The sequence below is a fragment of the Pollachius pollachius genome (assembly GCF_949987615.1).
Source record: "Pollachius pollachius genome assembly, chromosome: 11".
Classification (NCBI taxonomy): Eukaryota; Metazoa; Chordata; class Actinopteri; order Gadiformes; family Gadidae; genus Pollachius; species Pollachius pollachius.
The window spans coordinates 12,608,511-12,621,026 of NC_136944.1; the positions used below are offsets into that span (position 1 = coordinate 12,608,511).

Below are 12,516 nucleotides of genomic sequence, written 5' to 3' on the forward strand. Positions count from 1 at the left end.
TCAATTGCATAGCATTATAAAATCTACTAAGAAATATTAAATATTAGAGGTTGGACTGTTATCTTTCCTAAGAGTATAACAAGCAAGGTATAGATAAACAAAAACAATTGTATTTTGTGTATGATACTCAATTAATTCACTCTTACTCGGTTGCATACAGTGTCAAAATCAAATCTATTTTTAATCAACCAATGAATTCATCTGTCCAGGTTGATGGAAAAAGGTCAGGACATTCACAATACTACAAACATTTGAATGTACACCATGTCTACAGCTGTAAGTCAAATATTTGACTGACAGAAGACTCAAAGAGACAGGGATAACTAAAATTAGAGTGGAGTGAAAGTAAAAAAGAAGATGCCATTCAGCATCTTGAATAACTCAAGTTTGTCATTGGCTGTCAGCATAGTAACTCACAGAACTATAGACAGAGATCTGGAACACCAGTGAATCAAGTTTATTGTTAAGGACCTACTTCAATTTGTTTGTCAGTCTTCCAGTATATCACTAAAACGCCATGGTCATGTCTGGGGTACAGTAGGAAAATTTTAATTATCATATTATTTTTTTATGTATTAAAGTGTTGATAAGAGAGACCTGGTAGTTCAGTCTTTTCGTTTTGAGTTTGTTGTCAGTTTACTTTGTTTTGGTAGTTTAATTAATAATTTATTTAGTTCCTACTTTTGTTGTATTCTATAGGATGACAATACATTTCTTTCTATTCTATTAAGGGGAAGGTACGAAGAGTCGGAGGCCGAAAGTGTGTTTGGCCAGGGTTGCGGAACAGCACATAGGTAAGAAGTATCACTTTCTTATGTACAAGGAATCTTTACATTTTCTGGTAATGTATATGACCAGAAATCAGTCAACTATTAAATCTTTAACGTTCCATAAAAGGTTCCACATCTTGACTCAATAAACCAAACAAGGCTGTATATAGGCTCCCTTGACTCCACTTTACGGTTTATATCCTAATACAATGTTTAGAATTTTCCATGTACCATTGATATCATTTTTATTTTATTCTATATTTTTTATTATAATATTCTTTATGGCTGGTCTCATATCATTTTCATCATACATCAGTTATAATTAATTGCTCTAATGGAAATAGTTGCTTCCTTTGCGTCCTCTGCATCACGTTACAGGATCCACTAGATGTTTCTTGAGGTCCTTCTCACTTTGTCTGAAAGATTGCAAATAATGCATATTTAGTTTCCCCATGTTTCAAGTATTTGAGGTACATTTTTAAAACCATCTCGTTAAGCAGTAGCAAATTTCTGTGTAAGCAACATCTGTTTCGCTCACCTTTATAACCGTGACCAAGATGCCATAGAAAAGGGAGACGAAGAACAGGAGGAGGAAGGTAATGGTCATCATCCAGTTGTCCTCCCCCATGTCTTGGACAAAAACCTGTTTGTTCTCGTCAAATAACACACTTTCTTCAAGAATCTCTAGGAAAGGTAATGAAAACAGATGTTGAATACATTTTAAGTGTATGGAGTACATTCTATGTTGACTTGTACGCTCAGTTTGTGTGACAGAATCATCAATTATTTTATTGTTCTTATCCTACAGAACAATTACTAAGTAGTTTTAAATTTAAAGTTTTAAAGTTTTGTTCAGAGGAAAGCAACATAGACCTAGCACCATTTGCAATTGTGTCAGATAGTCCCATCTGAAAAACCCTATCTATTCTTTCCATAGAGAATTCAATCTAGCAACATGGGTAGGTCCATTATCAAAATCACACAAGGTCTATTCAGTTGTAGACTGTGTAGAACCACCTTGATTTTACACTAGGAGTCTGGCATCTGAATTCCATACCATTTATATGCAGCAATGATATAGCAAGACATGTGCATGTACACACCTGGTTTGGACATGTTCAGGGCTATGTTTTCGTTACAATGGTTCACCCTGCAGGTGTACATCTGCCCAGGGAGCCATTCATGGGGGGAAAGAGGGAGTCGGCTTTGGATGCTGAACTTCCCCTTTGGACCTCTGTGAGGTTCACTAGTATTGTAACTCCTGAGCTGTGTGGTGCCGTCGAGTAGCCAGGTGATGTTGATGGACTTAGGGCTGAATCCGTAAGCCAGGCACACCAGCTCATTTGGACCCTGCAGAAGCAAAGCTGAAGGCTGGCTATGGAACAGTGATCCTGAAAGAGAATGACAAAATGTGACTGACACAAGCAACATTTAAGAATTATTATATGCAAGAGTAAAGGCAAATTCTGCAACTGGACGACCGGCATATGATGACTTCATCGGCATACGCTTTACCAAGGATATGTTTTAAAGCGACAGAGAACCGGATCTGAAATGGTAAAATAACCATAAAATATCCCAGAGGGATGTGCCCACACGCCTTCGAAAATGGAAATTGTTAATTAATGCACATTGATGTACATTAATTTATAAGTCAGCTAATGAACTCTCCGGCCCTTCCTCACTGTTTCATGTAGTTTGTTCTTTCTCAAAGTCTGAACCGCCATATATTCATTCAGCTACACCTTTGGCTGCCCTGCCGTTGTCATGTGGGTGTAAGGTAATTGGTCACTGCCTTGGCTACATAGCCAAGAAGGAAAATATACCTCACTTATTATTTCAGCTTGAAGGAATCATTACACTGATAATATGTGATATTGCAATTGATTTCACGTAAGATATTTTTCTGATAATAATCCACACATTGATACAGGTGAGCATAGTTAGAAGTAAATGACAGATTTCCGTCTGTAATATTCCGTCGACTTTCTTTGTGCAGAAGGTGATATCCATGCAATCAACAGCCAATATGTGAACATTTGGTTATTTGGCAACCAGTTATAACTCCAAGTCTCCCAAAAACAATACGGAGAATCGTAGTACTACATAATATCTAAAAACAAAAGAGGACATCTGTGAAGACATCCATAAGGCACAGTTGCATGTCATTCGTTTTCCAAGTTCAATTGTGTGTATTACCTGCCACACTCATGTTCTTTTCAACAGTAGTGAAGCAGTGTTCTGCCCGACATGTGATGAAGTTTAGTTTCTTCCACTGGCTAGAGGAGACTGTGAGGTTGCTCCTGGTTAAAGCTCCCTCTTTAACCTCAGTTACAAGGTTGGGTGTTGTTAGTGCTTTGCCATCCAGACGCCATGTCACATTGACGTCAAACGCAGTGTGTACCACACATGCTGCTGTGACATTAGATCCTGCCTCGATGACCGTCTTGAAGCTGGGAGTCGTTAGATGAACGGATGGTGGGTATGAATAAACTGTCAGGGAAAAAAATAGTTGTTATCACACATAAACATCCAATACCAATGGAGCCAGTGCAGCTTAATAAAAAACCCAAATTGGCCAAGGATTTCACTGTCTATTTGCTGCGAGCAGTAAAGGAGAAGGCAAAGGCATTCTGAAATATGTTCTTTGAGAAACAAGGTACTTGAACTTACTTGCACAGATACTGATGTTTCTTGTCTCCTCCTTGCCATGTCCATATTTTGACTTGCACTGAACAGTTGGGCCCTTTTTCCACTCCTCAATTTTCAGCTGAATCTTGCTGCTGAGGGTGAATGTTTTCTCCACTTCCTCAACACTTCGCAGCTTGTTCTGGACTGGGCTTGTTTCTGGCACACGGCCGTCCAGTAACCACTCCACACTCACCTTGTCTGGATAGAATCCACTTAGAGTGCACACCAGGCTCAGCTCCGAGGCCCAAGACTGGCCGGTCCAGACGGGGTACAGGGTGATATTTGGAGGGATAGCCCGCTCCACTGGGAGACAACACAGACTATGAGTTTTCTATTATCCGCCAAATAAAGCACCAATAGATCAATGACATTTTCAGAGTTTAATATTTGAATATACACCATTTTGCTGTCTACACAATTTTGCAGAAGGTGAAAATATACTTCACTCATTATTTCAGCTTGAAGGAATCATTAGACTGATAATATGTGATATTGCAGTTGATTTCATGCGAGATCATTTTCTGATAATAATACACACATTGATACAGGTGAGCAAAATTAGAAGTAAATTACCGATTTCCGCTGTCCATCGACTTTCTTTGTGCAGAAGGTGATATTCATGAAAAAAAAGCCATTATGTGAACATCTGGTTAGTTTGGCAACCAGTTATAACTCCAAGTCTACCGAAAACAATACGGAGAATCGTAGTACTACATAATATATAAAAACAAAAGAGGACATCTGTGAGGACATCCATAAGGCGCAGTTGCAATATTAAGATCAGTGACAGTCATTCATTTTTCCATGTTCAATTGTGTGTATTACCTGCCACACTCATGTTCTTTTCAACAGTAGTGAAGCAGTGTTCTGCCCGACATGTGATGGAGTTTAGTTTCTTCCACTGGTTAGAGGAGACTGTGAGGTTGCTCCTGGTCAAAGCTCCCTCTTTAACCTCAGTTACAAGGTTGGGTGTTGTTAGTGCTTTGCCATCCAGACGCCATGTCACATTGACGTCAAACGCAGTGTGTACCACACATGCTGCTGTGACATTAGATCCTGCCTCGAAGACCGTCTTGAAGCTGGGAGTCGTTAGATGAACGGATGGTGGGTATGAATAAACTGTCAGGTAAAAAAATAATTGTTATCACACATAAACATCCAATACCAATGGAGCCAGTGCAGCTTAATGAAAAACCAAAATTGGCCAAGGATTTCACTGTCTATTTGCTGCGAGCAGTAAAGGAGAAGGCAAAGGCATTCTGACATATGTTCTTTGAGAAACAAGGTAATTGAACTTACTTGCACAGATACTGATGTTTCTTGTCTCCTCCTTGCCATGGTCATATTTTGACTTGCACTGAACAGTTGGGCCCTTTTTCCACTCCTCAATTTTCAGCTGAATCTTGCTGTTGAGGGTGAATGTTTTCTCCACTTCCTTAACACTTTGCAGCTTGTTCTGGACTGGGCTTGTTTCTGGCACACGGCCGTCCAGTAACCACTCCACACTCACCTTGTCTGGATAGAATCCACTTAGAGTGCACACCAGGCTCAGCTCCGAGGCCCAAGACTGGCCGGTCCAGACGGGGTACAGGGTGATATTTGGAGGGATAGCCCGCTCCACTGGGAGACAGCACAGACTATGAGTTTTCTATTATCCGCCAAATAAAGCACCAATAGATCAATGACATTTTCAGAGTTTAATATTTGAATATACACCATTTTGCTGTCTACACCGTTTTGCAGAAGGTGTAAATATACTTCACTCATTATTTCAGCTTGAAGGAATCATTGCACTGATAATATGTGATATTGCAGTTGATTTCATGTGAGATCATTTTCTGATAATAATACACACATTGATACAGGTGAGCAAAATTAGAAGTAAATTACCGATTTCCGTTGTCCATCGACTTTCTTTGTGCAGAAGGTGATATTCATGAAAAAAAAGCCAATATGTGAACTTTTGGTTAGTTTGGCAACCAGTTATAACTCCAAGTCTACCGAAAACAATACGGAGAATCGTAGTACTACATAATATATAAAAACAAAAGAGGACATCTGTGAAGACATCCATAAGGCGCAGTTGCAATATTAAGATCAGTGACAGTCATTCATTTTTCCATGTTCAATTGTGTGTATTACCTGCCACACTCATGTTCTTTTCAACAGTAGTGAAGCAGTGTTCTGCCCGACATGTGATGGAGTTTAGTTTCTTCCACTGGCTAGAGGAGACTGTGAGGTTGCTCCTGGTTAAAGCTCCCTCTTTAACCTCGGTTATAAGGTTGGGTGTTGTTAGTGCTTTGCCATCCAGACGCCATGTCACATTGACGTCAAACGCAGTGTGTACCACACATGCTGCTGTGACATCAGATCCTGCCTCGATGACCGTCTTGAAGCTGGGAGTCGTTAGATGAACGGATGGTGGGTATGAATAAACTGTCAGGGAAAAAAATAATTGTTATCACACATAAACATCCAATACCAATGGAGCCAGTGCAGCTTAATAAAAAACCCAAATTGGCCAAGGATTTCACTGTCTATTTGCTGCGAGCAGTAAAGGAGAAGGCAAAGGCATTCTGACATATGTTCTTTGAGAAACAAGGTACTTGAACTTACTTGCACAGATACTGATGTTTCTTGTCTCCTCCTTGCCATGTCCATATTTTGACTTGCACTGAACAGTTGGGCCCTTTCTCCACTCCTCAATTTTCAGCTGAATCTTGCTGCTGAGGGTGAATGTTTTCTTCACTTCCTTAACACTTTGCAGCTTGTTCTGGACTGGGCTTGTTTCTGGCACACGGCCGTCCAGTAACCACTCCACACTCACCTTGTCTGGATAGAATCCACTTAGAGTGCACACCAGGCTCAGCTCCGAGGCCCAAGACTGGCCGGTCCAGACGGGGTACAGGGTGATATTTGGAGGGATAGCCCGCTCCACTGGGAGACAGCACAGACTATGAGTTTTCTATTATCCGCCAAATAAAGCACCAATAGATCAATGACATTTTCAGAGTTTAATATTTGAATATACACCATTTTGCTGTGTACATGTAACCAAAAGAAAACTATTTACAAAGTGTTCCATAACCTTGATTTCAAGCTAGATGGCGTTGTTCACAAGTAAACAAGTCGCTGGAGGAGGAGGAGGTGGAGCGCTGTTTGCACACATGTTAGAGCAGAACAAGGCTGAGCAGGCAGCGGGCAGGAGCATAAAGCAAGATCACTGGCATAAAAAAAGCCCCATGAATAGCAGAAGTGAAACTTGGCAGCTTCAGTGCTGCATTTAAGACACCAGGTGCAAGACTAAGTATGCCAGCAATGGAAATATGCTTCACATTTTAATATCTCAGAATGATTTTCATGACTTTCAGTATCATTTTCTTTTCTCTACCATGACTATGTCAGAGTAGTAAGGTAACCACCTGTATGATTTAAACATGATCATTTGAGTGCTGGAGTTCAGTTAATTAATTCCATGAATCTCTTTAGGTCAGCAGGCAGAACAGCTCAAATAAACTCCAAGTACTCTTCTGAAGTATTGCTAAATAATCCTTACAAACCCTTTTACCTACATATCATTTTATCAGAATCATTGTTTTCGTAGATTGAATTGCTTTGTCGGAGCAAATAGTCTTTTTTAAGGTCATCTTTCTTCGTATCGTTTTTAATGATGAAAAAATGGCATTAACACTTCCTTCATCTGATCTAAAATAAATATAAGAAAATGAAGGGAGAAGCATTAGTGTCAAATAAGTTAAAATCTTGTCCATTAGTTATTTTCATGGTTTTTATGAATTGATTAGTATTGGCAATGACATAGTTATTCATAATGTACAATCATTTAGAGATATCTTGGCTGAGAAATGAAAGTACCAGAATAATTAGTGCACTGCCCAAAGCCTCTCTGTACCTTGATGGCAGTGGTTCCAATGCTGTAGACCAGTGTGATGAGGAAGAGGATGATGAAGGTGTTCAATGTGCTTTGCATGCTATCTTGTTGTCCATCCACAGCTTTACTCCATTGGCTTTCAGTCAGGACAAGAAACGCTGGTCGGGAGAGGGGAGCGTTAATAAAACACTACTTGATAATATACTCTTGATGATTTCACATTTCTTCACATAATATCACCAGGAAATATTAAATGAGAGTCCAGCATATATCAATGCTTGATACTCAACTTCTGTCACTGGTATAATTGGTATGAACTAACTATATTTTCCAGCATGTATAGTGTCCCGCAAAAATAAATATTTATTTGTAGATATGAAGATGTTTAAGATAAATATACTATTCTTTGTTATCAGTTACTTGTATATAATCAGATTGTAACACAATAATAACAATGCACCAAGACTTGCTTTTTAAAGACTTCTAATGTAATGTGGTTGAACATAGTTTGCTGTAGTCATTTGGAGGAATTGGATTGATTTGAAGAGTCTAAACTAATTGAAAAATTGTCTTCTTCAGGGCAAGACCCAGTAGAGGCAAACAAAGCACACAGAAACAAGACAAAACAAATAAAAACATGTGAACAATCTTAAATGTGTAGTTTTCGTTTTCTGAGAGGGATGGGTGCTCTGCAAACTGCCAACGAATGCTCAACTTCAATGAAGTAGCCTGGAATAACTGATGGATGTAATGCCTGACTCATCTGTCACGTGGCATGTTTCTTGTATCAATTTATATTCTATATGTATATTATATTATATATTATGTATACTATCAATTTGCATTCATTCATAGGTAAAATGCATAGATTAACTCTGCTACATTGGACGAACATTAACAAGATTTAAAGTTCAATGTTTTTTTTTATTATTTTGATTTTGAATCAGCATTTTAAAAAGACAAACATGCAGCATTACATCACACACAGAAAAACAACATCTACTGGGGCAAGCACGTAGAAGGACACAGGTTCATGTTGATAATGTTAACATTGCCTGATGACTTTTCAGCAATTAACTTGACAATGGGTTGGTTTTTGGAATCCATAGACATGTGGTAGACTTCGCAGCTAAACACTCTGCCGTCTTTCCAACGGTCAGAGCTGAAGGTAAGTTGGCCATAAGTGGAAAACAAGCCACCGTTTTCAATAACGTTTGTTGTTTTGTGTGAATAAAGAGCTTCTCCATCTATTTTCAAATTATCAACCAACCAATGCACCAAAACGTCCTTGGGGTAGAAGTCTTTCACAAAGCAAGTCAGGGTCATGTTCGTGCAACTTAAATCATCTACTGGAGGGAGCAGATAAACGGATGGAGGAACTCTATTTGGTCCTGCAAGTATGAGAGAACAATTAGCCTATGCTATGTATTACATAGTTTTACCCAAATACCAAATCAGTTTTTACATAAATAAATAAATATTTCAATCAACATATTTAGCCTTGTTTTAACCGCAATTAATAACTACTTCATGCATTTTGATAATCATGCATAGGCCCATTATTTAGGGCTATGGATTAAATCAGAAAAATATTCTAAATTATATAGCAGTTTTGTCATTTGGTTTTATAATCTGAAAACATGTACTCACCATTATTCTTCACAAAGTATTTTCTCGTTGGCCCCTCTATTGAATCTTTAAACGAAGCCTCACAGTACCAATTCATTCCTTTGCTCCATTCATCGTACGTTATCTCGGCTGTGGCAATGTACGTTTTTGAATTTGGTTTCTGAGTTGAATGCGATATGGATAACACCTCACCACTTTCATTAAACCATTTAACATCCACGGGATCACTACTTTGCACCTCACAAACAAGTTCAGCATTATGTTCCAAATACATTGTCTCAAGTGAGATTGGCAAGATATCGATTTCCAATTTTGTTGACGTTGGATTGCCTGTTGGAAAGAGAAGAACACATCAGTTTCAAGTCCCCTCAACAAGGTTGCCTAAAACATTTATTTGAATTACTTGTGATTCATATTTACTCACCGTCACATTCCGAACCATAGGTCAGATAGGCATCCACATCCTCTTTACTATTTGCAAACCTACATGTGATATTAGTTCCATCATCCTTCCAGTGATTTTCCTGCACCTGGATATAGCTTGCTGCATTGTAGAAAGTCCCAGTCCCGTTCTCAGAAGAAGTGCTGCTTTGAGATTGATCGATTTTCTTGCCGTTTCTCAACCATGTGATCGTATAATCCTTTGGTGAAAAACCAGCGGCAAAGCAGCCGAAGGAAACCATCTGGCTGCTTTCAGTCTCAGACTTCAAGATACTCAGAGCTGGCAACATATGAACCACCTCTGTAAAACAGTATAACAAGATCGATATGTGGACGATACAGAGGACAATAAATACACCGAATACACTGTATTCAGTGACTGAAAATGTTAAAAACATTTGGACGATCGGACTTGCTTGTCCAATTAAACAATTGTACATAAAATGTCAACATAGCATGACATATATAGCTTATTTGTGAGCAGTAAATAATACATGAAGAAAGAGGGAGGAAAAAATATCCAGCAGAGATGAGATAAATAAAAGTCATTAGTAAAGTAGAAGTAGTCGTAGCAGTAGTAGAAGTAATAGTACTAGTAAAGTAGAGTTAAGGACCAACCGTCGGTTAAGCAAAGTAACAATGCAGTATGTATTGCAAAGGCTGAACAAGCATGTAACGCACCAGCGGTAGCCTCTGCCCTCCAGCGATACACATTTTAATCTCTATGATAGTCTGTCTAGTCTATCAACTCCAGATCAACAAGATGTAGGCTATAAAGGCCTTATAGTAGGCATACCAGTATAGCAATAGAACAGGCTAAGGATTGGTCCATCATTTGATTTATTGAACGCTATTACAAGGTTAAGCCAACTCGGAATGTGAGATATTAATATCAACTGTATTGCAATAATGGTAGCAGATCATTATGCTATTGCCGTTACGACTTATGTCATAACGGCAATAGCATAATATATATTTTTTGTCACATTAATGGTATTGTATTATGATACAAATTTAAATTGTCAGACAATACAATATTAAACCATTAAACAATTACAACTTGAATGGACATAATCCTACCTATTTTATGTAATTCGGCGCTGATCGTTCCGCCAGCGTGTACCGCGGAGCAGGTAAAAGGCTTCAGGGTGTCCCAATCTTGTCTCCTGACGCGGATCTGGCTGACTCCTGTATACCGGTTATCTTTCTTAGAGGTCGGGTACTGAACGGCGTCTGTCAGTTCGCTTCCTCCAAACTCCCATTTAAAAGTGAGTGAAGCCGGCGTGAAGCCAGTTGCCATGCAGCCAATAGTGACTTCTCCCGTCCCTGAGCCACACTGGACCAGCGGAAAGACAGTGGGGGCTTGCACCGCTAGAAAGGAGAGAAAGGCAGAGAGAGAAAGGCACATGGAAAGAGATACATAACAAGATATTTGTAATTAATACACAAGGAATTACATTCAACATTATCTTACTTTTGAATTATCATAAGAAAACAGGAATATTTTAGCATCAGGTTTACAAAAATAAGCTACTGGATAATGACCAGAAAACCAACTACTACCACATAAAATATTTCTAATACCGTTACTAAACGGAAATAAATTTGTATTTCTATGGCATTATTTACTGTAATTATTGATTGATGATGATTCATGCATTTCAATGCAAATGATCAAAACATTATATGTGACATATTATCACTATTACTTAAAATGAATATTATTGGTATTACAAAGCATAAAAACATTGCGGGGTGAAGATTACAGTTGAAACAACCGATTTGCATTATTATTTGTTTAAAAACATTTGTTTCCCTTGCCCATTAGTCGAATGGTGTAAAGCAGTTAATATTGCCCTTAGCGACTGCTGTTAAATCATTAATTAATTAATACAAATATAATACTTTTGTTTTCATTTTAGTTGTATTTCAAAAGTCAACGTATAATATATTGTGCCCATCATTTAAGTGCAGTCAAATAATGAATGCGTAAAACCATACACACAACAAATGCAATTCCTATAAAATGTAAGACAAAAAAATGCCTTAAAAACTACAGTTAAAGTGGACTTACCTCCTGTAATAGTGACCAAGGTCCCTTTACCCCAGTAGTCAAAGCCGTAGTCACAGTGAAATAAACTGACTTAAACCTCTTACAAAAACTAAAAAATGAAGGGGTGCACTTCGTTCCACATTATTAAGGTTTAAAGTAATAAAAAAGGTGCATTACCTGAATCAGAGACAGTCACAACTGTTCCTTTTCCCCAGTAGTCAAAGTAGTAGCACAGTGTTTCATATCAATAGCACCACCGTGCAAAAATATAGCAAAGCTCCACTCTGGTTTTCTCTGGTCAGTCAATGCAACACAAACTTTTCTTGAACATTTGATTTACAGTGCTATAAATGAATTACCGGTGATTGAACTGTTATGAAATTGAGACAAATTCCTTTTTCTTAATACATTTTTTTTTTCAAAATAATTTACAATTGTATTGTTATAGTAGCAGAAAGCCGGTATGAACAAAGCTGACGTAGTTGGTCGTTTTTGATATTTTTTTTGTGAAACTCCAAATAGCAAAGAGAGGCTGTTTAATCATTCTCTTAAAGCAGTTAAGAAAAGGTAAAATGCTTTGGAGCGGTTGGCAGGCAGGAAATAGCATTTAACCCCTAATCCCTAGAGATATATATTTCGTGTTTGTTTTTATGCCCAACGTAATCTGACTCAAGCAAAAGTCTCAGGAGAGTTTAGTTGTTTCAGGAAGCGAACGGTGGAAACGTGAGTGAGAGCTAGAGAGAGGAGTATGTTGTGTTGGAATACAGAAAGCGTATCTTACTGTTATCTAAAATATTTGGGTGAAGGAGAGTTGAGGTCGTACTGACAACAGAGAAAGTTCCATGCAACAACAAGATTTCAGAGTGAGACTTAGTCTTCTGCCAGACCTGGATTAGAAACAATAATAAACAAAAAGTTAACCCTATTTTGTAGGGAACCTTTAAATAATGTTAGAATTTAATCTGAACATGTCTGTTGCAAAAACAAGTTATTTTCTAAGGAGTACATTGATGGCTGTTATTGCTCCAAAGGAATACATTGCA

At 38.2% G+C, this 12,516-nt stretch overlaps 2 gene segments (V, D, J or C); both read right to left on the reverse strand.

The window, feature by feature from the left end:
* Window positions 1-237: 237 nt before the first annotated feature.
* LOC307082148 (Ig heavy chain C region, membrane-bound form-like) lies at window positions 238-7,885 on the reverse strand. The segment is given in 12 exons: window positions 7,372-7,885; window positions 6,078-7,166; window positions 5,604-5,897; window positions 5,352-5,375; window positions 4,761-5,081; window positions 4,287-4,580; window positions 4,035-4,058; window positions 3,444-3,764; window positions 2,970-3,263; window positions 1,874-2,161; window positions 1,309-1,454; window positions 238-1,186 (listed from the first exon to the last, which is right to left on the reverse strand).
* Window positions 7,886-8,253: 368 nt separating this feature from the next.
* LOC307082810 (Ig mu chain C region-like) lies at window positions 8,254-11,539 on the reverse strand. The segment is given in 5 exons: window positions 11,495-11,539; window positions 10,501-10,791; window positions 9,404-9,721; window positions 9,001-9,309; window positions 8,254-8,741 (listed from the first exon to the last, which is right to left on the reverse strand).
* Window positions 11,540-12,516: the final 977 nt, after the last annotated feature.